This window comes from Pinus tabuliformis, chromosome 5_1 (genome assembly GCF_031772625.1).
Source record: "Pinus tabuliformis cultivar Carrire ecotype Pingquan chromosome 5_1, CPIR1, whole genome shotgun sequence".
NCBI classification, from domain to species: Eukaryota; Viridiplantae; Streptophyta; class Pinopsida; order Pinales; family Pinaceae; genus Pinus; species Pinus tabuliformis.
Window position 1 is genome coordinate 594,420,904 of NC_142305.1, and position 16,107 is coordinate 594,437,010.

Genomic DNA, 16,107 nt, shown 5'->3' on the forward strand with positions numbered 1-16,107 from the left:
ATTTAGTAGGTGATTATTCTGCGTCATTCACAAAGGATAGAGAGACAACTAGAAGAAATGTTGTAGTTTTTTAAAGGTAGTTGACATTGAGGTAAATATCATTATTTGGATTGCATATGTAATAAACATTGTAAACCCACATTTGACACATCACAATAGCATTTACATTTGCATCGATAAAAATATAAAGGAAATTATTCTAAGAAGGATGTTCCACATGTGTGGTTGGAATATTAGTTTTTATTTGCCTTAGTTTTGATTTTCTATGACAAGAGTTTGTTCTTATTTTATTTCCTAGTTTGGTGTGTGATTGAGATATTTTCTCAATCAACTGATTGTGTATCCAAGATACTTTCCCTATCTTGAGACAACACTTCATGTATATATGTAATGTTTTATTTGATTAATGTGATAGAGATTTCATTTATGGAATTTTAACATGGTATCAGAGCCTCTGAGAGCCTGGGCTCTCTTGGGCTTGGTCCATCCTGGCCTGAGGAAGCTTGGTACGTCCTAAGCTGAGGAAAATAAAATAGTGTATTTGTATTGTTTTAATTTTTTGAGTTTGTCCATCTCGATCGATGGATCTTGCAACGCAGTGAAAGTCTGTAATCTTGTACAGGAAAACCACTGTTATCAGAGGAGAGAACGTTGATGTAGTTGTGTGGGAAAAACACAGTTTCAATTCGATTGTTTCTTCTTTTTTTTCGGTTCTATTTCGTGGGTTCAGTTGTTTGGTGCAGGGGATGAATTCCTCAGAGGTGAATGGCCATGTGGCGTTGCGCGCTCAAAGATTCCCTTATCAAACACCTTCGATCAAAGGGTATCAAGGTCTAGGATCTCGGCACCGATAAGTACTACAATATCAGGGAAGAAGTCGGTATAAGGGTGAGCGAACCCTAGCACAGTGAAAACCAAGTGGAAATCAAGGGACTGGTGGCCCGATGGATGCCCAGAACTACGGGTCGATCAACAACTCGAACGTTATAGCAGTTGGAGGAATGCACACCACCCCCGAAGAGGGCAAGAAGATACTCGATGCTTGGCTCGACACCCCTTTCAAGGTCCCCCTGCCCTGCCAGTAAAGGGAATCCATCGCTGCCTGAGATCGCTGGTTTGTTTTTTTTAGAAAATTCCTTGCAGGAAATGCCCAAAATACCCTAACACAACAAGCCTCAATCTGAATCCTCCTGCGCTCTCTGTTCATTAAGAAAAATGAGAAACTTCCAGGATGTGGATATTATGCCCGAGGGATCCATGAGCATCGTGTGAGAAAGACCTACTCCTGCCATTGTCAAATTCAAGGCCGGAAGTATCGAGCCGGCCCATCAAGATCTGGGTTGGCAATGAGCTGTTTTTTGTTGAAAAAAAAACCTTGGTATTCGAATGAGCAATTTTTTTCTGTCGTATTGGTTAGCTTGAGCTGACAAGCTCGTGGTGCTAGCCCATAAGATGTTTGCTCCTCTGGTTCACCGCGGTGCTCTTAATAACCACCCATGGAATCGGCTTTGCTTCAGGTAATTGTTGCAATAACGGGTTGGGCGACAACCAAGGTGGATGTGCTCAGCTTTGTTGTGGTGTTGTTGCAGTGTGCGCCCTTGAAAAACTGTCCAATCTGGCACAATTAGCAAAAGTGAGATTACTCATATTGTGTGTTGGTGATTTTGCATTAATGCATAAAATCGTAGTCATTTTTTTAGATCATGGCTTGTGCTATTATTTTATATTGTTTTGAAGGAGAATATGTCTCAGAAATTTGTATACATATTGAGATTCACAACCTCAATATGAAGTTATTTTGTTAGAATTCACGACTCTAATTGATGACAGGGAAAATTTAGAGATCCAAGACCATTATATCCATGGCTCAAAAGTACATAGTCTATGATGGAAATATTCAAATGGGAAAGCAGTGATCTGTTCCAGCATATGAATGGTGTGGTATAGCCAACATGAGTGGCAAAGAATCCAAGGACAACACAATTAATGTTTATGTGAGTTAGTGTGAGTTTGTGGAATAAACTCACTAGCATGTTGTATTATGAGTCACACATTTTATTAGTAAGAAAGTCTAGGGTGTTTTGTAGTGGTCTTTATAAAGTATGTACTTGGTAACTCCAGAGTTGGAGTTGTGTTGTAAGCCTTGTAAGGCATGTGTACCCTCATACAATTCGTAGTAATCTAAAAACCACTTTGTATTTGCAGTGTCAATTTCTGGTAAGCCAGAAACCAGGTGTAAGAGTGAAGTGGGACAAAAATTCTTGTTAACCGAAAAAACCCTTGGCCTCATTGAGTTGGGTCTTTGGTGAGCCTTAGTGGCTGAAGTGCCTGAGTGGCAGGTTTGTAGCCCAGAGTGGCTGGAGTGCCCTAGTGGCATGTTTGTGGCTCAGAGTGGCTTGAGTGCCTTCATGGCTGAGTTGAGCTTTGGTTGCTGGGTCGAGCCTTGGTGGCTGGGTTGAGCCTTGGTGGTTGTGTTTAGCTTTGGTCGTTGAGAGGCTTTAGTGGCATGGTTGAGGGTGATCCGATAAAACCCAGAGCATGGTTACAGATAATCTGATAAAACCCATGATGATGGAGGGGGGTTTACAAGTACAGGGACATGTATGCAAATATAATGGTTGACAGAACCATGTATGCGAAGGGCATCCTACAATACTAGAGGTTGCAGTGGTTGGCACCAATGCATTCCAGTGGATGGTTGCTCTTTTATATGGACATCAACATATTCTTTTATGTTTGACCACAACTAGACTTTGGAGATTGATATCAAGACAAGTACTCATTAAGGGGGTGTGTTGGAATATTAATTCCTACTTGTCTCACTTGTGACTTTCTATATAAAGAGTCTGTTCCTATTTTGTTTTCTAGTTTGGTGTGTGGTTGATATATTCTCTCAACCAACTAATTGTGTGTCCAAGATAGTTTCCCTATCTTAAGACAACACTTCATGTGTATATGTAATATCTTATTTGATTAATGTTATTAAAATTTCCTTTATGGAATTTTAACATGCGTAGGGCTTCAAATTTAAAGAGATTGTTCTCATGGTATCAAAAGGTAAGGAACTAAAAGAGTGAAATGACAATCTGAAATATGGGTAGAGCATATAGGATTTATATGCTAGTAAATAATTCACATTTCGAAAGACGACAAGTAAAATAAACGGAGTTATGTTTGATTGATAAGTTAGTAAAAGTTTTAGTTTATCAAAATGAATTATCTAAGACGGAATTTATTAATAGGAAGGACAATGGAATGTAAATTAATTTATATTTAATAGAGAATGATATAACCCTATGATGGACTCATTAAAAGCCTTTGAAGTGATTTTAGATTACAGGAAAAGATGCTCTCTTTTTTTAAGATGATAATCAAGAGAATAGTATATTGGGATTGCATTTAGCATTATAGCTAAAGTGTAGTCATGGAAAAAGGTTGCCATATGCTTCTAACACGACATAGGAAGAAGAAGAATAATCCAATGAATATAATAGAGCAGTCTATATTGTCACAATAATCAGTTATCCAAAGTACCAACTCATGGACCTTAGCACCAATTGAAATTAATTTTGAAACTTAACCCAGAGTTAGAGGTAAGCTGTAATGTTTCTAAAGATATAAGAATTATAAATGGAATTTTAAGAGTTTCTAGATTTAGGAATCATTTGACTTGTACATTATATTAGGAACATCAATGATTTTTATGGGAAATAAATATGGCTCAGGTAGGATTTTTATCAACTGCAGATAGTTGGCCAAAGTCACTATTAGAAATACATATTCTTTATCATGAATAGATGATTTCACACCTTCGGTGAAAGGAACCAAAATATTTCTTGAATTTGATTTATAATTTAGATGTCATCTTAAAAATTATGAAAAGAGAAATTTCAAAGCAAACACAAAATGTTTCGAATATCATGAATGTATGGCCGTAACCAGCTAATGCCCTAACAAACTATTTGATACCACCCAAATCACACCGTCGCCAATATCACCAATCTACTTAATCCATATAACAATGGATTCGTCTCTTTAACATATTCATTGCCAAATAATATAAAATACTTATACCTTTTGCTTTGTTATTAAAAAAATTGATTTTGCTCCGTTATTAAAAAAATAGATTTTCTTTTTCACTTAAGAATTTTAATATAAATCTCAATGCAATTATGCAAATTCTGTATGGTGGGCTCATTTACAATTTTCTCAAACAATCCTTTGGAAATCCATATTCCACCATTAGCTAATTCACCAGAAATTCTAATCCTATATGCTGAGCTCATTTACAATTTTCTCAAACAATTCTTTGGAAATCCATATTCCACCATTGGCTAATTTACCAGTTCATCAACAAGCCTTAATTAACAATTCCGTCCTCTAAACTGGGCAATACTAAAGCAGGCCAAGCAGAAATTTAAAAACGGAATCCACAGTTAATTTGAAACCAATGCTACCATATATCTATATATTTGATGCAATGATAATTTTGAAAACATTTGGATATATTTACACATGTATTTTTTGGATCATATTACTATTTATTTTCCAGCACCAAATAACATGAGAAACTTTTAACATTAAATTTTCAATGACTTAAAAGGGGCATAAACTAGCATAATTACATTTATCAATATGGTTGATAAACACTGATAGGCGTAAATGAAACATACATACAATCACATTTTCCAATGTGGTTCATATAGACCAATAGACTTATATCAACCACATTAATAATCATTATGGATATTATTTTAAACACCAACTATTTATGACTATTAATAACTATATAAATATTAACAAGAAGATTATTTATATATATTATTATATGAATATTATAATAATAATATAAACTTAGATTATCAATATATTATTAAAAAAAATATAATAATATAATAATTATTATATTATTATAATAATAATATAAAATTATAAAAATAATAATAATAATAATTACTATTATTATTATATAAAATAATAATAATTACAATGATATTGAATTATTATTATAATAATAATATTAGCTCATAATAGTGGAGTTCTAATCTTGCTTCCTTGGAAGGAAAAAGCGCCGAAACGGAAAAGGGCGGATGATTTACAGGCTCTGTAACTTGATCTAGGGTTAGGGTTTTGATGTTGGGCACCATGGCGGGATGCGCAGGGGGGAGTGATGCTCCCTCCTATAGTCAAGTAGTTACGGATAGAAGCAAGGACGTGGGAAAGCAGCGTTTCAAGAAACCTCTAGAGAAGACAACAATGGCAAGTAACACAGACATATTGGGAGGAAACAAACCTCATGAACAGGAAGGGGATCAGCAGGAAGCTAGTAAGGAAAAGGAGAAAGGGGGTAGCAGTTAAAAACCTACTTCTATAAGGACAACTGGGATCTGCAAACCTAAGTCGAACATCATTCCTTGGGTCATCTTGAGCGACCCGGTGCTACAAGCACATAGGGATCATATGACGAAACATGCGGTCATATGAAAATTCATGGGGATATGGCTGATGGAGAGGGCGCTGAATGTATGGATAAGGAGCCACTGGAAGCCAAAGGGGGAAATACACCTTCATCTGGGATCCAAGGGCTTCTTCACAATAGTATTCACAAGCCTAGAGGATAAAGACAGAGTGTTCGAAGGAGGACCATATTTCTATGCTGTTGCAGGCCTCTACATGCGGCCATGGATGATGAACTTTGTTTCGGAACGCGAGACATTTACATCGGTACCGGTATGGATCAGACTATACTCCCTTCCTCTGGATTGTTGGCTACCAAAATCTCTGAAAACAATAGGCAACAAACTGGGGCATTTTCTAAAGATCTTAGATGCGACTCTGAAAGGAAAATACACCTCCTTCGCCCAGATATGTGTGGAAATGGACTTATCTGGAGCACTTCCGGACGTGGTAATTTAAGGAGTATATGATGAAGAATGGGTACAAGTGGTAGACTATGAGCACATACCATTTAGGTGCCGCAAATGCCATGAGCTTGGGCATCTATATAGAGACTGTCCAACAAACAACATGGAGATAAATGTGAAAACCACTATGGATAAAAATCCTGAGGGTTTCACCAAGGTTGGGGGCAAAGGGAAATGAAAAAAGAGGCCACAAAAGAAGATCAATGAGGAAAGCCAACCAAGCCACAATAGCTTTAAGACCTTATAAGAAGAAGAAGGAAACAAAGTAACAAACTAGGAAATGGAGAACATTATCACTGAGAAGGAAAGGGATGACAACATGGAAGATATCATAGAAACCATTATGGAGATAAATAAGGACCATGAGATGACTCCAAGTGAGGCGAGAACGGAGGACCATGAACTGCAGGAGATTCTATATAGGGAAAATCTTGATCTAAAGAAATTTCTGGAACAAGGGACAACCAAAGGAGTGGACTCCCTACCAAAAGAGGAATATGACACGGTTCAACAGCTCTTCCTATGGAGATCACAATCGAAGGGAACTAAAGTCAAAAGAAATCATGTAAGCTAGGAACATAGAGGGGTTATAATGATGGAGGAGACACAGGCACAATCTCCAAAGAACCCAGGTAGGAAAAGAGGAAGAAAAAGACAGAAGGAGTTGCTGAACGAATGTGGGAAACTATTGATTAACTCAGGTAAGATGAAAGAGCTCACCAATTACTCCTTTACTAACCTTTCTTAATGAAGCTCACAACCTGGAATATTAGAGGCATAGGAAATAAAAGGAAACAAATAAATCTTAGTAATAGAATAAAAGAAGAAAAACCAGATATGGTTTTTTATTCAGGGGACAAAATGTTCGATGGATAAGATTAGAGAAATACATAATAAATGGCTAATCAAGTATGAGTATCTAGAGGTTAAATAAAAAAACTCAGCGGGGGGAATTCTCACGTTGTGGGATCCACAGAAATTTGGAATCCTGGATGCTGAGGCATCTAGGAACTATCTTTCTTTGATATGTCAACATTTAGGGGATAAGGAGATATACATGATCACAAATGTCTATGGACCTCAAAAGTAAGAAGACAAACTCAAGCTTCTCACCTCCCTTGAGGAACTAAGAGCAAGACACCCTCATATGACTTGGATCATTGCAAGAGATTTCAATATGATAAGATCTCATACAAAGAAAAAAGGAGGTATTATACACCTAGGCAGAGATTCCATGGCCTTCCAGAACTTCATAATGAACATGAGGTTAGTGGACACTGAAATAATAAATGGGACCTTCACCTGGAACAACAAGAGGGGAGGGGCTTCACAAGTCGCCTCTAAACTAGATAGATTTATTATCTCAGAGGACCTCTTTCTCTCAGGCCCTGCCATGACAGCTTCTATTCTTCCCTTTGGAGGTTTGGATCATTAGCCTGTACAACTCGAAACCACTTTTTTGGGCACACCAAGAAACAGACCTTTCAAGTTTGAGAATTCCTGGCTCTCTCACCCTGAATTCAACAGTAATATTGACAAATGGTGGAAAGAGGATCTAAATATTCAAGGCACTAGAATTTTCCTGCTCCAACAGAAACTTAAACATATCAAGTTGAAGCTTAAAGGTTGGAACAAAAAGGAATTTGGCAATATATTCAAAGCCAAAAGAGAAGCTACGCAGAAACTCCAGGAGATCAATCATATCAACATCATAGAGGGCTTTACTGAGGACCAGAAAAAGCTAGCTGATTCTTTGCAGGAAGAATGGAAGATCGGTGCTTGCAAGAGGAGATTTTCTGGAGACAACAGTCAAGGATATAGTGGATTAGAGAGGGATAAGGAAACACGAAGTTCTTTCATAAATCCACCATGGATCACAGGGCACACAACAAAATTACAAAGCTCAAAGATTCTCAAGGGAGAGAAATCGTCTTTCACAAAGACATGGAATCTCTCCTTGTACAACATTTCCTTAGTATTATAGAGGAGCCTCTGGATGATAGATCCATGTTCATCAACCATTTCACTCAGTATATCCCTGAGTTGGTTACCAGAGAAGACAACCACAATCTTAACATGCCAGTGTCAGAAGAGGAGGTCAGTGAAGTGATCAATGAAATGAAAAATGGAAAAGCTCCAGGCCCGAATGGGTTCAATGTAGATTCAAAAAATGTTGGAAAACAATCAAACAGGATATCCTTGAGGTGGTGGAAGAATCAAGAAGATCCAAAAAGGTTTTGAAGGCTTTTAATGCTTCCTTCATAGCTTTGATCCCAAAACAGGAAAAATCCATGACTCCGGATGGCTTCAAATCCATAGCCTTATGTAATGTGCTGTATAAAATTATTTCCAAGGTGATCGCCGATATTCTCAAGCCCCTTTTACCAGCTCTCATCTCAGAGGAGCAAATGGGCTATTTGGAAGGAAGAAAAATCCTCAATAATATCATCCAAGCTCATGAGATGGTACACTCTCTCAAAAGAAACAAACAAGCTGGTATGATCATTCAACTGGACCTAGCGAAAGCTTATGACAAGATAAGTTGGTCTTATATAAGGGCAGTTCTAAGAGCCTATGGCTTCAACCAAAACTGGATAATATGGGTTATGACACTAATTACAACGACTAGTTTCTCCATCCTACTTAATGGTGCTCCTTCAAGACTCTTCACACCCTCTAGAGGTCTCAGACAAGGAGATCCGCTCTCACCCTTCCTCTTTGTTCTCATGATGGAAGGGCTAGGCAAAGCGATTAAAATGGAAAATGTTGAAGGAAGAATCTAGGGCATCAAACTCACCTTGGATGGAGCGGCAAACACTCATCAACAATTTGTGGATGACACAATGCTGTAGGGCATATCCACAGTCAGGGAAGCTAGAATGATCAAACATATTTTGAATGACTTTGCTATGGATGCTGGCATAGAGGTAAGCCTCAACAAATAAAAATATTTTTTCTTTAACACTGACATTGCTATTCAAAGAAATATCACCAGAATTCTTGGGTTTCAAAGGGACCAACTACCTTCCAAGTATCTGGGCATACCTCTCATAGATAAAACTCTTAGCAAGGAAGTGTGGGAGCCAATTATAAATAAACTGCAAGACAAGATCAAAAAATGGACATGCAGGTCTTTAAATTTGGCGGGGCACCTTGTGCTCGCATAGGCTGTCCTGCAAGCCATTCCCATTTTCATGTTCTCAACTCTTCCTGCTCCTAAAGGATTTAAGCAACAGATCAGGAGCATACAAAGGGACCTTTTATGGGGCAGAGGAGAAGAGAAAAAGAAATGGGATTTAGTAGCCTAGGACAATATCTTCAAACCCAAGAGCCATGGTGGCTTGGGGCTTCATGATCCTAAAACCATCAGCAGAGTTTCGGGAGCTAAACTCTGGTGGAGGTGGATCAAGGAATTGAAAACTCCTTGGGCTAAGCTTTGGAAGCAAAAATATGCCAAGAATTGGTAGGAGAAAGATCACATTAGAATGTCAGGTCATATTAAGGGCTCCCACATTTGGAATCTTTCCTGGGAAAATAAAAGTATTGTTCAGCAACATGGTTTCTGGGAAATTCGAGATGGGAACCTAGCATGATTTTGGGAGGACAACTGGAAATATGAACCCAACTTGTATAAGGATGAATTAGCAACTCTCAAGAATGACACAGACAACAAAGGTCTACTTATGGTAAAAGACCTCCGGGACAAGGAAAGGAACAATGGAAAATGGAGAACTTGGAAGGATCTAGGCCACAGTGAAGAGAATCCTCTGAAGGCCCAGACATACTCTCTTACCTAGGATCTAGAGCATAGGAGGATTCTAGTATCCTCCTTGCCTAACCAACTAAGATGGGGAAAGAACACCAAAGGAAACTTTAACCTCAAAGAAGCTAAACATGTAGTAACATGATTTAACTATCTAAATCCTGATCAAGTTTGGAAGAATCTTTGGCAGAGTCCCCACTCGATGAAAATAAGGTTATTTATTTGGCTAGTTCATCAAAGAAAAATCTTAACTTGGGAGAATCTCCTGAAAAAAAGCTTCACTGGACCATCCAAATGTTACCTTCATGGCTCACAAGAGGAGACCATGGATCACCTTCTCAACCTCTGCCCTTTCACCTCCATCGTGTGGGAATGGGTGGCCTCAATCTTTAGGAACACTCATAGGGACAGACTCAGCATCTCCAACACTTTGAAGAATTGGAGGAAAAGCTTGTCAAGGAACGAAATCATTAATAAAACAGGGACTTTGGTTCCAGGCTTTGTCATCTAGAATGTTTGGAAAGAGTGCAATAGTTGGATCTTCAAGGACAAAACAAGCAAACCCCAACACATAATTGACCAAATTTTACTGTAGCTCAAAGACAGTTAGAAGCTTGTTGATGACACTTCCTAAGGACCCTCCTCTGCTCCAAGATGTGAGTATTCTACTACATTTTGGTCTCTAGTCCGTAAGCCCACAAGGCATAATCAAGGGAGTGAGCCAAATAAATGCAGATATAAACATTTGGAAGCTTCCTCCATATGCTTTCTTAAACGTCAATATAGACGGAGCATCTAAGGGCAACCCAGGGTTAGCTGGTTTTGGGGGTGTTATAAGAGATGAATAGGGTAAAATAAAGAAGATCTTCAATGGCCACTTGGGGAAGGCCACTAATAACATGGCGAAACTCATGGCCCTAAAGAAATGCTTGTAAATCTTGGTGGATTCAAATTCACATAATGTCATCATTAAAGCAGATTAGGAATTGATTATTAGAGCAGCCAAGAAAATATGCAATGGTACATTATTAGATAACGTGTCGAAACACTGGAGGCTTTCGCAGGTCTTCCATCCTATCTACTCCCACCTGCAAACCTTACAAAATGTAAGCTTTGTCCATGTGAAAAGAAAAGCTAACATGTTAGCGGATCATTTGGTGAACGAAGGAGTGATTAATAAGGAAAGGGACACTCGGCACATTTGGGAGTTGTTACCCCCAAGCAAAATGTTAGAGGAATGTCCCTGTCAGGCTGCCAAAGATATGGAACAATGGATTGACAGGATGGATCGAAGAGGATCAGAAGACAAGCGGGAGGATAGGGAAGCCTAAACTGTTTACCTATTGTTTGGGCACAGTCCGAAGATTGTATTGGCATTAGTATTCCATCGGATTTGAGTGGAAGGCTGAGATAAATGGAGGAAGACCAAGGATGCAGTGGAGTGAGGACCGATTCTGGAAGTGTTGCAGGTTTGATCGTCCATTGACCACTGTATGGATCAATGGTGACACATTGATTAACGAAATATTGTTATAGATGAGTGGTTGTGTGTTAAACGGAGTATGGCAGAGAATCTGGGGTTTACGTGTAAATCCATCGATAAGCAAAAGATCAATGGCGTAGGGAGGAAGGAACGAGAACCGTCCAATGGGTTTGATCGATGGTCATCGCTTGGCAGAAGAGTGTGCAAGTTAATTCATGAGGAAATGGTTTCTCAAACCATAAGTGGTATTTCAGGCGGGGTCTAAGTGGTAACTGGTATTTCGAGGAAGGCCTCCGATTCCACTCTTCAAGCAACACATAGCAGCGAGGAGGAAAGAGGATACCCTTTTTGGGGCAATTAATCCTCGCGCTACTTGTCCACCCGAAATCTGCGTGGACTGTTGGATCCACGAAGGGTTGATCAACGGTGGAGGCTCGGTTTTGCAAGTGGTGTTCGACGATCGGAGGTAGGAGGAGGATTTTGCATTGAAATTCGCCCATATGTGAATAAGTGATTCGACGATAGCCGTTGATCGTTGTATAAGATGGACAGATGATTTTAGGTCGATCAGTGATCAGTGTTTGGTGAGCGTAGTGGGAGGGCATTGTACCGGAAGTGTGGACCTACCGTTTTTTATGGTTGCGGATGTAATATTTTTGAAGTCTGACCCTTTGGGTTGTGGGTCAGGTTTTTGTGTATTTCCTGTGTAATCCATAACTTCCGATAGAACAGATAGAGTGAATGGTTCCAAGTTTTAAAGTTTTAAAGCCAATAACGCTTCCAATAGGTTATGTGGAATTTTTTTTGGTAAACGAAAGGAATTTTGGTTTACCTTGTAAAATATGTAATGTACTTGTTCGGTTAATATAAAGCTCCATTCTTACTTGACCAAAAACAAATATTAGCTCATAATAACAACTATGATCCATTAATAATTAGAATTGTGATAAGAGAATTACTATGTGTAATTTTTTAAAGATGAACTATTTATGATAATTATATATTATTATAAGAATAATATAAAATGATAATAATAATAATCACATTTATATTGAATTATTATTATATTAATAATATTAGCTCATAATAACAACCATGATCCAATAATAATTAGAATTGTAATAAGTGAATTATTATGTGTAAGTTTTTGAAGACGAACTATTTATGATAATTAATAACTATATAAATAATAATAACGATATTCTTATATATTTATATATTTATGATTATTATATTAATATTATTATAATAATATAAACTCATAATAATAATAATAATAATAATAATTTTTATTATTATTCTTAGGCTTTATTAATTCAATCATATTTATTTTAGTATTTTTAATATTTATCTTAGGGTTTGTATACATTGGGTTTATAATATTAGTTTCTTTTTTTATTATTCCTCAAGGGATTAATATTAAAATCCCAAGGGATTATGAACCAGAGGGAATAATATTAAACAAAAGGGACTAATATTATAAACCCAAGGAACTAATAAACCCAACCGTTTAATATTATAAACCCAAGGAATTAGTGAACCCAACGGATAAATATTAAAAACCTAAGGGATCAAGAAGCGCAAGGGATTGATATTACAAACACAAGAGATTAATAAAGATGGTCATGATTGATATTATAAACCCAAGTTAATAATAAACCCAAAGGATTAATACTAAAACCTCAAGGGATTATGAACCCAAGGAAATAATATTAAACCCAAGGTACTAATATTATAAACCCAACATTGTTAAACCCAAATATAAACACTACAAACACTAAAATAAACATGGTTTATTTTGATGGTGAGACAATTGTTGTCACAATGCGACATTCAAACATGGTTGACCATGGTTTGCTATGATTGACAATGGTTGACCATGATTGATATTCCCAACCCAAAGGAATAATAAAACGAATGGATTAATACTAGAACCCCAAATAATTATGAACCGAAAAAAAATAATATTAAACCCATAAGACTAATATTATAAACCCAACCTTGATAAACCCAAATATAAATATTTATACGTTTAAATATATTTACACATGTAATTTTGGATCATATTACTATTTATTTTCCAGCACAAAGAAGATGAAAAACCTTTAACATTAAATTTTCAATGACTTAAAAGAGCATAAATTATAAGCCAAACTTACAAATTCTTATTTTTTCCAGTTTGACATATTCATTATTTTAGACATATTGTTTAATTGGGGAATGTAGCACATATAACAAACATAGAAGCTATTTTGAAGCGATCCACGATTTCTAATATATATGATGAAGCTACTTTTATGAAATTAGTTAAGTATTAAAGGAAATTTGTAAGCTTCCTTTTAAAATAGTAAATTTCGCAAAAGAATAATTAAAAGTTGAAATGGACATAAGAGTGTGACAAAACATTTGACAAGATATAACAATTATTGACGTGACCTCTAATATTGAATTGAATATGAGTAATAGGGAACAAAATTTAATTAAAAGTTCATATAGACATAAGAGTGTGACAAATCATTTTATAAGTTCTAACAACTATTGACGTGAGCTCTCATATTGAATTGAATATGACTAATAAGGAACAAGATCTTCTAGTGGTGCTTCCGAACAAAGATAAAGTGCATTAATGATGTAATATGGAAAGTCTAGTAAATTTAGGTTGCAACGAGATAACCATTAAAACATAAGATTTAGCACTTATGGTACTAGTGCATGCACTGTATATGCAATTATATCTTTTGCTAGCTAAGGTGAAAACTCTAGGCTTGAGAGTTATCATGATGGTAACCCTAACTTTCCGTATATTTTTATACAAGATCAATTATATGGTAGGTGACAATAATGGTTCACCCTTTTGATCGAAAATTATAGTGACAATTATGGTTCACCAATTTATATGAGAGATGGTGACAATTATGGCTCACTCGTTTGATTGAAAATGATATTGATGTATTTTATAAGAAGTTTGTATGGTAGATGGCATAGTTGTCGATCAATAAATACATTATTAATAAGTTTGTGGGAACCAAAATTCTAGTCACTCTAGCTGAAATAAGAAAAGTTTGAGGATGAGAGGAGAAAAGTTGAATTCCTTGAAATTTTGATACCAAAAGAAAGAAAAGCTTGATGATGAGAGAGAAAAACTTGAGAGTGAGAGAGGAAACCCTGAGAGTGTTGGAGTTTTAAAAGAAGAATAGAAGCTTCATTAAAAAAATGAGGTTATTCGAAATTTTAGTTCACAATTTCAAAGAAGTAACAGAGGTTGAAGTCTCTACTAAGAAAGATATTTGGACATTGCAACCAAATGGATTTTCCATAGTGTGCATCAATTGATGAATATAGGATAATTTTTGTTAATTTCTAGTTCTAAAATCATCATATTAGGTTCAATGCTATACCTAGTTGCAATTGTGGCTAAATCAATCGAATGGTTGAGCAATGGTATTGACTGATATATAGTTCAAGCCATATCAACACAATATCATATCAACCTCATCACTTTCCACCATCTAATTCAATCTCTGATCCGATACCTTGATGTCTATTGGGACCTGATACTCAACTATCGAAGATTCTCAATTGTTGTGATAGAAGATTTTCCAACAAATGTTGTGAAAATTTAATCATTCTATATCAAGAGCATTCATATCAAGATGAATCTTATTAAGTCAAAGTAATCTCGCCATTAGACCTTGATGATGAGGTGATGTATATCAAGGTAGGCCCTACTAGACTTTTAGGCCTTCGAGCCATCAGGTGTGCAAAGAGACTACATGAGGCATTGTGGTTGGCAGCCCAACCCAACATGGCTTCAACAAGCAGGTGGACCACATCGGCCTTTGGTCCATGAGGTTCCCAAGCAAGTTTTGTAAAAAGAGTAAAGGACCTTGGAACTAGACTAAGATGGGGCCTTCAAGCCAATGAGTTAACATAGGAATGGTGCAAGAGAAATGATGGAGATGCATGGTCTGATATTATGTGGGCAATGGAAACTGCGTATAATGTGTGCGACCTAACCTATCACAATTGCCTCTTTGAGGACCCTAAAATGATGGTTGTAAACACGGTGGATTCAATGGGGGAGAAATACCATACCACATGCATTCAGATTGGGGCATATATATTGACGAAAATATGACATAATATATTGATCATATAATAGGGAATAAAGGGTTTTTTTATTAGAAGGTATGAAAAATGGAACTCAAAGTTAATGAAAAAATATGTACCTATAATATCTAGTGAAAGTATGGTTTTTTTTTTTTTTTTTTTTTTTTTTTTTTTTGTGGTGGTGCAGAAGGGTTACAGTCTTTCTCTCGACGGTGATTTTTGAGATAGGGTTACAAGCTTGTAGAGTTTGTTCTCCATGGAAGGACGTAAAGGAGGGAGCTCCACTCCCTCCTACAAGCAGGCAGTGGCCAGCAGAGGTAAAAAACCAATAGAAGATAACAGAGGTGAGCTCCCTCCTACAAGCAGGCAGTGGCTAGCAAAGGTAAAAAACCAATAGAAGATAACAGATGTTCTTCAGATGGAAGGCAAGGAAATAGAGAAGAGGAGCAGGAGGGCTCTAAATATAGGGAGAATAATAACACTACAGAAAACGAGGTAGCGGACAAGAAACAGGGAGCAAAAGACAAAGCACAAAAGGGACCATGGAAGCTGAAAACCACAATCATGCCCAGAGTAGTTTTGAATGATCCTGCTCTGCAGGCACATAGGGACCACATGCAAACATATGCAATCATTTGTAAATTAATGGGCTTATGGCCCATCGAAAAAGCTTTACAAATATGGATTAAATACCACTGGAAACCAAAAGGAAGCATAGAACTATGTCTTGGGTCAAAGGGATTCTTTACTGTAGTCTTTGTAAATATTGAAGATAAGGACAGAGTATTTGAAGGAGGGCCTTATTTTTACGCAGATGCAAGCCTGTA

General features: G+C 36.9%; 1 pseudogene; it reads left to right on the forward strand.

The window, feature by feature from the left end:
* Nucleotides 1-765: 765 nt before the first annotated feature.
* Nucleotides 766-1,350, forward strand: LOC149166267 (DNA damage-repair/toleration protein DRT102 pseudogene; annotated as a pseudogene).
* The last annotated feature ends 14,757 nt before the right edge of the window (nucleotides 1,351-16,107 follow it).